At 36.5% G+C, this 10,341-nt stretch overlaps 1 long non-coding RNA gene across 3 annotated transcripts; it reads left to right on the top strand.

Moving 5' to 3' along the window:
* Positions 1 to 556: 556 nt before the first annotated feature.
* LOC127858846 (uncharacterized) lies at positions 557 to 9,892 on the top strand. Of its 3 annotated transcripts, none has more exons than XR_008039126.1 (6): positions 557 to 620; positions 4,428 to 4,489; positions 5,265 to 5,326; positions 7,017 to 7,078; positions 7,853 to 7,914; positions 9,606 to 9,892. It is a non-coding gene; the product is annotated as an uncharacterized LOC127858846 (long non-coding RNA). The 3 variants fall into 3 exon arrangements; XR_008039125.1 differs by lacking the exon at positions 557 to 620 and adding an exon at positions 2,154 to 2,733; XR_008039127.1 differs by lacking the exon at positions 557 to 620 and adding an exon at positions 2,154 to 2,733 and having other exon boundaries at positions 4,428 to 4,609.
* The last annotated feature ends 449 nt before the right edge of the window (positions 9,893 to 10,341 follow it).

The following is a 10,341-nucleotide window of genomic DNA, read 5'->3' as shown; positions in this document are numbered from 1 at the left end:
GGTATGTTGTGACCGAAACTAACTTATGATAAAAATGAATATCATCTGCAAGTGCAAAATATGACTGGCAAAGCAGATTTTTGGTCATTTCTTAGCAAAAGAGAAGAAAATAAGTGCATTAAATGCATGAATTCAGATTATTTGACCTGGAATAGTTGTTTTTCAAGTTGACCCCCCACCCTTATATAGTGGAATAAGGGCTAAATTGCTTTCCGACTTAAATTCAACCGCATATTGGTTGACTGTGTCGCGTTAATGTGTTACATGAAGTTAGAATTCAACGCCAGGGACTCCGTAATCGAGTAAGGCAACTAAAACTTTTGCGAAAAGCATGAACATTCAAACAGAGCCCCATTTCACCGACAGGAATGGCAGGCATTTTTACAGTATGGACAGTGCAGCAGATGCTTAACTGAGCCAGCCTTCATATTTAGTACAATCATGAATTGAGCAAGATTTTATCACTTCATATTATTCATAAAAGTACACTTAAAATACATAAATGCTTGTTTTTGTTTCATTTTTTTATCTTTTCTATTGGGTATTTGACTTTTTCAGGAAGAGGAATGTCTGCGACTAAGTCAAGGGCCACTGGATAAGGGTTGTTGATGGCAAAACAGGTAATAATATCATTTTGTTATCATGTACACAAGCAAATAAGCATATGTATGATGCTTTAGGTGTGAAAGACTGTCATAATCAGGATTGTGGTCACTCACACCCTTGCCGTCATGTAATTCTCCTCGCAGTTTGTATTGATAGTTCCGCGTCCTGACATGTAAAGCTCGTGCTTTGTTGGCAGCTGAAGTTGGCACTTAACAGGGTTATCCTTGTTCCTGAGCATGTATGCAGTACAGCTGAGTTGATTTGCTACTTGTTACCCTACAATTAGCTTGTTTTGGTATTGTTTTCTCACAATATGCTTATATTCATGGTTCCGGCTTAAAATGGTGTCGCGCCTTACTTAAACATAGGATTGTTATAGCAAGTGTCCCCTTCATCATTTACCTTAGAGGGATTTTTTTGACAAAATTGGCACTTTCAGCAACTTGTTTTGTTTGTTATTTGGTACATGCTTCTCTCATTCAGTGATTTAATGACAGTATTGTCCTTATTCTTTTGTCTTTGCATAGAAAGGTGACATGAATCATTGATATTTGTTGTGTTGAGAATTCTGCAGGAAGCTGTGTCCCCAAAAGAAGTACTAGAAACCCCTTTCAGGACACTGCCTTGATCTGAACTGCCTTTCTACCCCTGTTACTACATGGAACATCATTGCTAAGCTTATAATGCTTGCCTACATATGTGTTTTTTGTTCAATTTAACTTTTCCTTCCAGCTTAAACCCCCCCCCCCCCCGCCCCCCAACAAATGAGCATTGTATTCTTTCGCTTGGTTACAAACTCCCATTTGGACCAGATTGCCACCATAAAAATAGCCTAAAGTACATATTTTGTGTCCAAAATATGAAAATTTGTATTGTCTTGAACCTCTAAATGAGAGCTGGCAATGCATTTGACCATCTGCTGCAGTTAAAAGGCACCCATGACATTATATGCTAGAATATTTCATTGGCGGCTGGTAAATAAATGGGCACCGATCGACAAGGCGCTTTCAAGATTTTACACTTTTATTGGTGTGAAATAACAAGTTATTGGAAGCTTATTGATTTCTACACTTCAAAGTATCTTTGATCTCTCATTTTGACTAATTAGTTTATTGTCTTGGATGAAATTGGATTGTTTTTGCTTTGAAATTGGCATTTTTGGGATGATTAAAAAAAAACACACAAAAAAGACATTATCAAAATTGCTTAGAGTGAAAATATCTAACAAATTCATTCTTTCCCCACCACACATTAGCCCCACTTGCATGTCTTTTTGGTTTGTTTTGGTATTTTGTTGCAGATATTGAACACAACAGCTTTTAATCTTAAAGGGGCAGTTAAGCTTTAACAGGCCTAATATGGCCTTCTTCGGACTGAAAACACCCGCGTGTGAAAATATGATACAGAATGGCCAAATGGACAGCTAATCCAGCCAAACTTAATATATTGGTGCAATATGGATGGGATGATAATAATAGGAAAGAAAAACACATTTCAGTAAAAATAAATTTCTCTAATAAACTAACTTATGATAAAAATGAAATATCATCTGCAAGTGCAAAATATGACTGGCAAAGCAGATTTTTGGTCATTTCTTAGCAAAAGAGAAGAAAATAAGTGCATTAAATGCATGAATTCAGATTATTTGACCTGGAATAGTTGTTTTTCAAGTTGACCCCCCACCCTTATATAGTGGAATAAGGGCTAAATTGCTTTCCGACTTAAATTCAACCGCATATTGGTTGACTGTGTCGCGTTAATGTGTTACATGAAGTTAGAATTCAACGCCAGGGACTCCGTAATCGAGTAAGGCAACTAAAACTTTTGCGAAAAGCATGAACATTCAAACAGAGCCCCATTTCACCGACATGGAATGGCAGGCATTTTTACAGTATGGACAGTGCAGCAGATGCTTAACTGAGCCAGCCTTCATATTTAGTACAATCATGAATTGAGCAAGATTTTATCACTTCATATTATTCATAAAAGTACACTTAAAATACATAAATGCTTGTTTTTGTTTCATTTTTTTATCTTTTTCTATTGGGTATTTTGACTTTTTCAGGAAGAGGAATGTCTGCGACTAAGTCAAGGGCCACTGGATAAGGGTTGTTGATGGCAAAACAGGTAATAATATCATTTTGTTATCATGTACACAAGCAAATAAGCATATGTATGATGCTTTAGGTGTGAAAGACTGTCATAATCAGGATTGTGGTCACTCACACCCTTGCCGTCATGTAATTCTCCTCGCAGTTTGTATTGATAGTTCCGCGTCCTGACATGTAAAGCTCGTGCTTTGTTGGCAGCTGAAGTTGGCACTTAACAGGGTTATCCTTGTTCCTGAGCATGTATGCAGTACAGCTGAGTTGATTTGCTACTTGTTACCCTACAATTAGCTTGTTTTTGGTATTGTTTTCTCACAATATGCTTATATTCATGGTTCCGGCTTAAAATGGTGTCGCGCCTTACTTAAACATAGGATTGTTATAGCAAGTGTCCCCTTCATCATTTACCTTAGAGGGATTTTTTTGACAAAATTGGCACTTTCAGCAACTTGTTTTGTTTGTTATTTGGTACATGCTTCTCTCATTCAGTGATTTAATGACAGTATTGTCCTTATTCTTTTGTCTTTGCATAGAAAGGTGACATGAATCATTGATATTTGTTGTGTTGAGAATTCTGCAGGAAGCTGTGTCCCCAAAAGAAGTACTAGAAACCCCTTTCAGGACACTGCCTTGATCTGAACTGCCTTTCTACCCCTGTTACTACATGGAACATCATTGCTAAGCTTATAATGCTTGCCTACATATGTGTTTTTTGTTCAATTTAACTTTTCCTTCCAGCTTAAAACCCCCCCCCCCCCCCCCCGCCCCCCAACAAATGAGCATTGTATTCTTTCGCTTGGTTACAAACTCCCATTTGGACCAGATTGCCACCATAAAAATAGCCTAAAGTACATATTTTGTGTCCAAAATATGAAAATTTGTATTGTCTTGAACCTCTAAATGAGAGCTGGCAATGCATTTGACCATCTGCTGCAGTTAAAAGGCACCCATGACATTATATGCTAGAATATTTCATTGGCGGCTGGTAAATAAATGGGCACCGATCGACAAGGCGCTTTCAAGATTTTACACTTTTATTGGTGTGAAATAACAAGTTATTGGAAGCTTATTGATTTCTACACTTCAAAGTATCTTTGATCTCTCATTTTGACTAATTAGTTTATTGTCTTGGATGAAATTGGATTGTTTTTGCTTTGAAATTGGCATTTTTGGGATGATTAAAAAAAAACACACAAAAAAGACATTATCAAAATTGCTTAGAGTGAAAATATCTAACAAATTCATTCTTTCCCCACCACACATTAGCCCCACTTGCATGTCTTTTTGGTTTGTTTTGGTATTTTGTTGCAGATATTGAACACAACAGCTTTTAATCTTAAAGGGGCAGTTAAGCTTTAACAGGCCTAATATGGCCTTCTTCGGACTGAAAACACCCGCGTGTGAAAATATGATACAGAATGGCCAAATGGACAGCTAATCCAGCCAAACTTAATATATTGGTGCAATATGGATGGGATGATAATAATAGGAAAGAAAAACACATTTCAGTAAAAATAAATTTCTCTAATAGGTTACAATACACTAAATACTTTTGGTGTTCAATGCTATACCCTCTAAAAACAAAATCTTCATTTATTTGAAGACACAATTCTCTGTACGGGCACTTGCCATGACTTTATTTTTGAATATTTCTGTGTTCATGTGGTAGGGAAAACATTGTTGTATACTACAAATTCCCTGTTTTGCTTTTAGGTTGGAGACTACATAAGACTTTGACAGTTGGCGGGAAACCATCATCAACTGGAGAGATGCCGGTAAAAAGATGGCCATAAAACAGTGACCGCTGATTCGCATTGAGTTCTTTCTTACATATTGGATGACCTATGTTTTTTATTGTTTAAATCATTGCGGCTTGGAATGCTCTTTAAGAAAAGGTATGGTTATGGGGGTGTCTACGCGCAAAAGTTTGACTTTATTTTTTGTTAAAGTTATTGCTTTTACATTGAATTTGTGCAGGAAATCTTTTGGTATGTTGTGACCTAAACTAACTTATGATAAAAATGAAATATCATCTGCAAGTGCAAAATATGACTGGCAAAGCAGATTTTTGGTCATTTCTTAGCAAAAGAGAAGAAAATAAGTGCATTAAATGCATGAATTCAGATTATTTGACCTGGAATAGTTGTTTTTCAAGTTGACCCCCCCACCCTTATATAGTGGAATAAGGGCTAAATTGCTTTCCGACTTAAATTCAACCGCATATTGGTTGACTGTGTCGCGTTAATGTGTTACATGAAGTTAGAATTCAACGCCAGGGACTCCGTAATCGAGTAAGGCAACTAAAACTTTTGCGAAAAGCATGAACATTCAAACAGAGCCCCATTTCACCGACATGGAATGGCAGGCATTTTTACAGTATGGACAGTGCAGCAGATGCTTAACTGAGCCAGCCTTCATATTTAGTACAATCATGAATTGAGCAAGATTTTATCACTTCATATTATTCATAAAAGTACACTTAAAATACATAAATGCTTGTTTTTGTTTCATTTTTTTATCTTTTTCTATTGGGTATTTTGACTTTTTCAGGAAGAGGAATGTCTGCGACTAAGTCAAGGGCCACTGGATAAGGGTTGTTGATGGCAAAACAGGTAATAATATCATTTTGTTATCATGTACACAAGCAAATAAGCATATGTATGATGCTTTAGGTGTGAAAGACTGTCATAATCAGGATTGTGGTCACTCACACCCTTGCCGTCATGTAATTCTCCTCGCAGTTTGTATTGATAGTTCCGCGTCCTGACATGTAAAGCTCGTGCTTTGTTGGCAGCTGAAGTTGGCACTTAACAGGGTTATCCTTGTTCCTGAGCATGTATGCAGTACAGCTGAGTTGATTTGCTACTTGTTACCCTACAATTAGCTTGTTTTTGGTATTGTTTTCTCACAATATGCTTATATTCATGGTTCCGGCTTAAAATGGTGTCGCGCCTTACTTAAACATAGGATTGTTATAGCAAGTGTCCCCTTCATCATTTACCTTAGAGGGATTTTTTTGACAAAATTGGCACTTTCAGCAACTTGTTTTGTTTGTTATTTGGTACATGCTTCTCTCATTCAGTGATTTAATGACAGTATTGTCCTTATTCTTTTGTCTTTGCATAGAAAGGTGACATGAATCATTGATATTTGTTGTGTTGAGAATTCTGCAGGAAGCTGTGTCCCCAAAAGAAGTACTAGAAACCCCTTTCAGGACACTGCCTTGATCTGAACTGCCTTTCTACCCCTGTTACTACATGGAACATCATTGCTAAGCTTATAATGCTTGCCTACATATGTGTTTTTTGTTCAATTTAACTTTTCCTTCCAGCTTAAACCCCCCCCCCCCCCCGCCCCCCAACAAATGAGCATTGTATTCTTTCGCTTGGTTACAAACTCCCATTTGGACCAGATTGCCACCATAAAAATAGCCTAAAGTACATATTTTGTGTCCAAAATATGAAAATTTGTATTGTCTTGAACCTCTAAATGAGAGCTGGCAATGCATTTGACCATCTGCTGCAGTTAAAAGGCACCCATGACATTATATGCTAGAATATTTCATTGGCGGCTGGTAAATAAATGGGCACCGATCGACAAGGCGCTTTCAAGATTTTACACTTTTATTGGTGTGAAATAACAAGTTATTGGAAGCTTATTGATTTCTACACTTCAAAGTATCTTTGATCTCTCATTTTGACTAATTAGTTTATTGTCTTGGATGAAATTGGATTGTTTTTGCTTTGAAATTGGCATTTTTGGGATGATTAAAAAAAAACACACAAAAAAGACATTATCAAAATTGCTTAGAGTGAAAATATCTAACAAATTCATTCTTTCCCCACCACACATTAGCCCCACTTGCATGTCTTTTTGGTTTGTTTTGGTATTTTGTTGCAGATATTGAACACAACAGCTTTTAATCTTAAAGGGGCAGTTAAGCTTTAACAGGCCTAATATGGCCTTCTTCGGACTGAAAACACCCGCGTGTGAAAATATGATACAGAATGGCCAAATGGACAGCTAATCCAGCCAAACTTAATATATTGGTGCAATATGGATGGGATGATAATAATAGGAAAGAAAAACACATTTCAGTAAAAATAAATTTCTCTAATAGGTTACAATACACTAAATACTTTTGGTGTTCAATGCTATACCCTCTAAAAACAAAATCTTCATTTATTTGAAGACACAATTCTCTGTACGGGCACTTGCCATGACTTTATTTTTGAATATTTCTGTGTTCATGTGGTAGGGAAAACATTGTTGTATACTACAAATTCCCTGTTTTGCTTTTAGGTTGGAGACTACATAAGACTTTGACAGTTGGCGGGAAACCATCATCAACTGGAGAGATGCCGGTAAAAAGATGGCCATAAAACAGTGACCGCTGATTCGCATTGAGTTCTTTCTTACATATTGGATGACCTATGTTTTTTATTGTTTAAATCATTGCGGCTTGGAATGCTCTTTAAGAAAAGGTATGGTTATGGGGGTGTCTACGCGCAAAAGTTTGACTTTATTTTTTGTTAAAGTTATTGCTTTTACATTGAATTTGTGCAGGAAATCTTTTGGTATGTTGTGACCTAAACTAACTTATGATAAAAATGAAATATCATCTGCAAGTGCAAAATATGACTGGCAAAGCAGATTTTTGGTCATTTCTTAGCAAAAGAGAAGAAAATAAGTGCATTAAATGCATGAATTCAGATTATTTGACCTGGAATAGTTGTTTTTCAAGTTGACCCCCCACCCTTATATAGTGGAATAAGGGCTAAATTGCTTTCCGACTTAAATTCAACCGCATATTGGTTGACTGTGTCGCGTTAATGTGTTACATGAAGTTAGAATTCAACGCCAGGGACTCCGTAATCGAGTAAGGCAACTAAAACTTTTGCGAAAAGCATGAACATTCAAACAGAGCCCCATTTCACCGACATGGAATGGCAGGCATTTTTACAGTATGGACAGTGCAGCAGATGCTTAACTGAGCCAGCCTTCATATTTAGTACAATCATGAATTGAGCAAGATTTTATCACTTCATATTATTCATAAAAGTACACTTAAAATACATAAATGCTTGTTTTTGTTTCATTTTTTTATCTTTTTCTATTGGGTATTTTGACTTTTTCAGGAAGAGGAATGTCTGCGACTAAGTCAAGGGCCACTGGATAAGGGTTGTTGATGGCAAAACAGGTAATAATATCATTTTGTTATCATGTACACAAGCAAATAAGCATATGTATGATGCTTTAGGTGTGAAAGACTGTCATAATCAGGATTGTGGTCACTCACACCCTTGCCGTCATGTAATTCTCCTCGCAGTTTGTATTGATAGTTCCGCGTCCTGACATGTAAAGCTCGTGCTTTGTTGGCAGCTGAAGTTGGCACTTAACAGGGTTATCCTTGTTCCTGAGCATGTATGCAGTACAGCTGAGTTGATTTGCTACTTGTTACCCTACAATTAGCTTGTTTTTGGTATTGTTTTCTCACAATATGCTTATATTCATGGTTCCGGCTTAAAATGGTGTCGCGCCTTACTTAAACATAGGATTGTTATAGCAAGTGTCCCCTTCATCATTTACCTTAGAGGGATTTTTTTGACAAAATTGGCACTTTCAGCAACTTGTTTTGTTTGTTATTTGGTACATGCTTCTCTCATTCAGTGATTTAATGACAGTATTGTCCTTATTCTTTTGTCTTTGCATAGAAAGGTGACATGAATCATTGATATTTGTTGTGTTGAGAATTCTGCAGGAAGCTGTGTCCCCAAAAGAAGTACTAGAAACCCCTTTCAGGACACTGCCTTGATCTGAACTGCCTTTCTACCCCTGTTACTACATGGAACATCATTGCTAAGCTTATAATGCTTGCCTACATATGTGTTTTTTGTTCAATTTAACTTTTCCTTCCAGCTTAAACCCCCCCCCCCCCCCCGCCCCCCAACAAATGAGCATTGTATTCTTTCGCTTGGTTACAAACTCCCATTTGGACCAGATTGCCACCATAAAAATAGCCTAAAGTACATATTTTGTGTCCAAAATATGAAAATTTGTATTGTCTTGAACCTCTAAATGAGAGCTGGCAATGCATTTGACCATCTGCTGCAGTTAAAAGGCACCCATGACATTATATGCTAGAATATTTCATTGGCGGCTGGTAAATAAATGGGCACCGATCGACAAGGCGCTTTCAAGATTTTACACTTTTATTGGTGTGAAATAACAAGTTATTGGAAGCTTATTGATTTCTACACTTCAAAGTATCTTTGATCTCTCATTTTGACTAATTAGTTTATTGTCTTGGATGAAATTGGATTGTTTTTGCTTTGAAATTGGCATTTTTGGGATGATTAAAAAAAAACACACAAAAAAGACATTATCAAAATTGCTTAGAGTGAAAATATCTAACAAATTCATTCTTTCCCCACCACACATTAGCCCCACTTGCATGTCTTTTTGGTTTGTTTTGGTATTTTGTTGCAGATATTGAACACAACAGCTTTTAATCTTAAAGGGGCAGTTAAGCTTTAACAGGCCTAATATGGCCTTCTTCGGACTGAAAACACCCGCGTGTGAAAATATGATACAGAATGGCCAAATGGACAGCTAATCCAGCCAAACTTAATATATTGGTGCAATATGGATGGGATGATAATAATAGGAAAGAAAAACACATTTCAGTAAAAATAAATTTCTCTAATAGGTTACAATACACTAAATACTTTTGGTGTTCAATGCTATACCCTCTAAAAACAAAATCTTCATTTATTTGAAGACACAATTCTCTGTACGGGCACTTGCCATGACTTTATTTTTGAATATTTCTGTGTTCATGTGGTAGGGAAAACATTGTTGTATACTACAAATTCCCTGTTTTGCTTTTAGGTTGGAGACTACATAAGACTTTGACAGTTGGCGGGAAACCATCATCAACTGGAGAGATGCCGGTAAAAAGATGGCCATAAAACAGTGACCGCTGATTCGCATTGAGTTCTTTCTTACATATTGGATGACCTATGTTTTTTATTGTTTAAATCATTGCGGCTTGGAATGCTCTTTAAGAAAAGGTATGGTTATGGGGGTGTCTACGCGCAAAAGTTTGACTTTATTTTTTGTTAAAGTTATTGCTTTTACATTGAATTTGTGCAGGAAATCTTTTGGTATGTTGTGACCTTATAGAATAACCTCCTTTTGAAGAACGTTGCTTACATCTTTAACAAGTAATAATATTTAAGTCGAGACGGCAAGTTGAGTCGGTCTCAACTGAAATGAGATTTGAAGGGATCTTTTCACATATTTTGGCATGTATTAAAGTTCATCATTAAATGCTTTATATTGATCAATTAAAACATTGTATCTAAAAAGCTGCAATAAAAAACAAGAATAATTTTTTTTTTAAAGTAACCCTCAACAGGGCTCGAACCACTGACACCAGGAGTTAAAGTCTAAGGCATAGACCACTCGGCCATCCGTGCTCATAAAATGAATGATGTATTTTATACTTCATATAGCAATCCTCGTAGTGTCACACAATATAACGACAAAAACAGAACTATCCAAATTAGTAAATTGTTTCGCGTTGCAACGCTTTATTATTTTCAGGTTTGTAAATCGTCAAAAT

This window comes from Dreissena polymorpha, chromosome 14 (genome assembly GCF_020536995.1).
Source record: "Dreissena polymorpha isolate Duluth1 chromosome 14, UMN_Dpol_1.0, whole genome shotgun sequence".
Taxonomy (NCBI): Eukaryota; Metazoa; Mollusca; class Bivalvia; order Myida; family Dreissenidae; genus Dreissena; species Dreissena polymorpha.
Note: the sequence above shows the minus strand (reverse complement) of the source record. Positions and strands in the feature narration are given on the sequence as shown.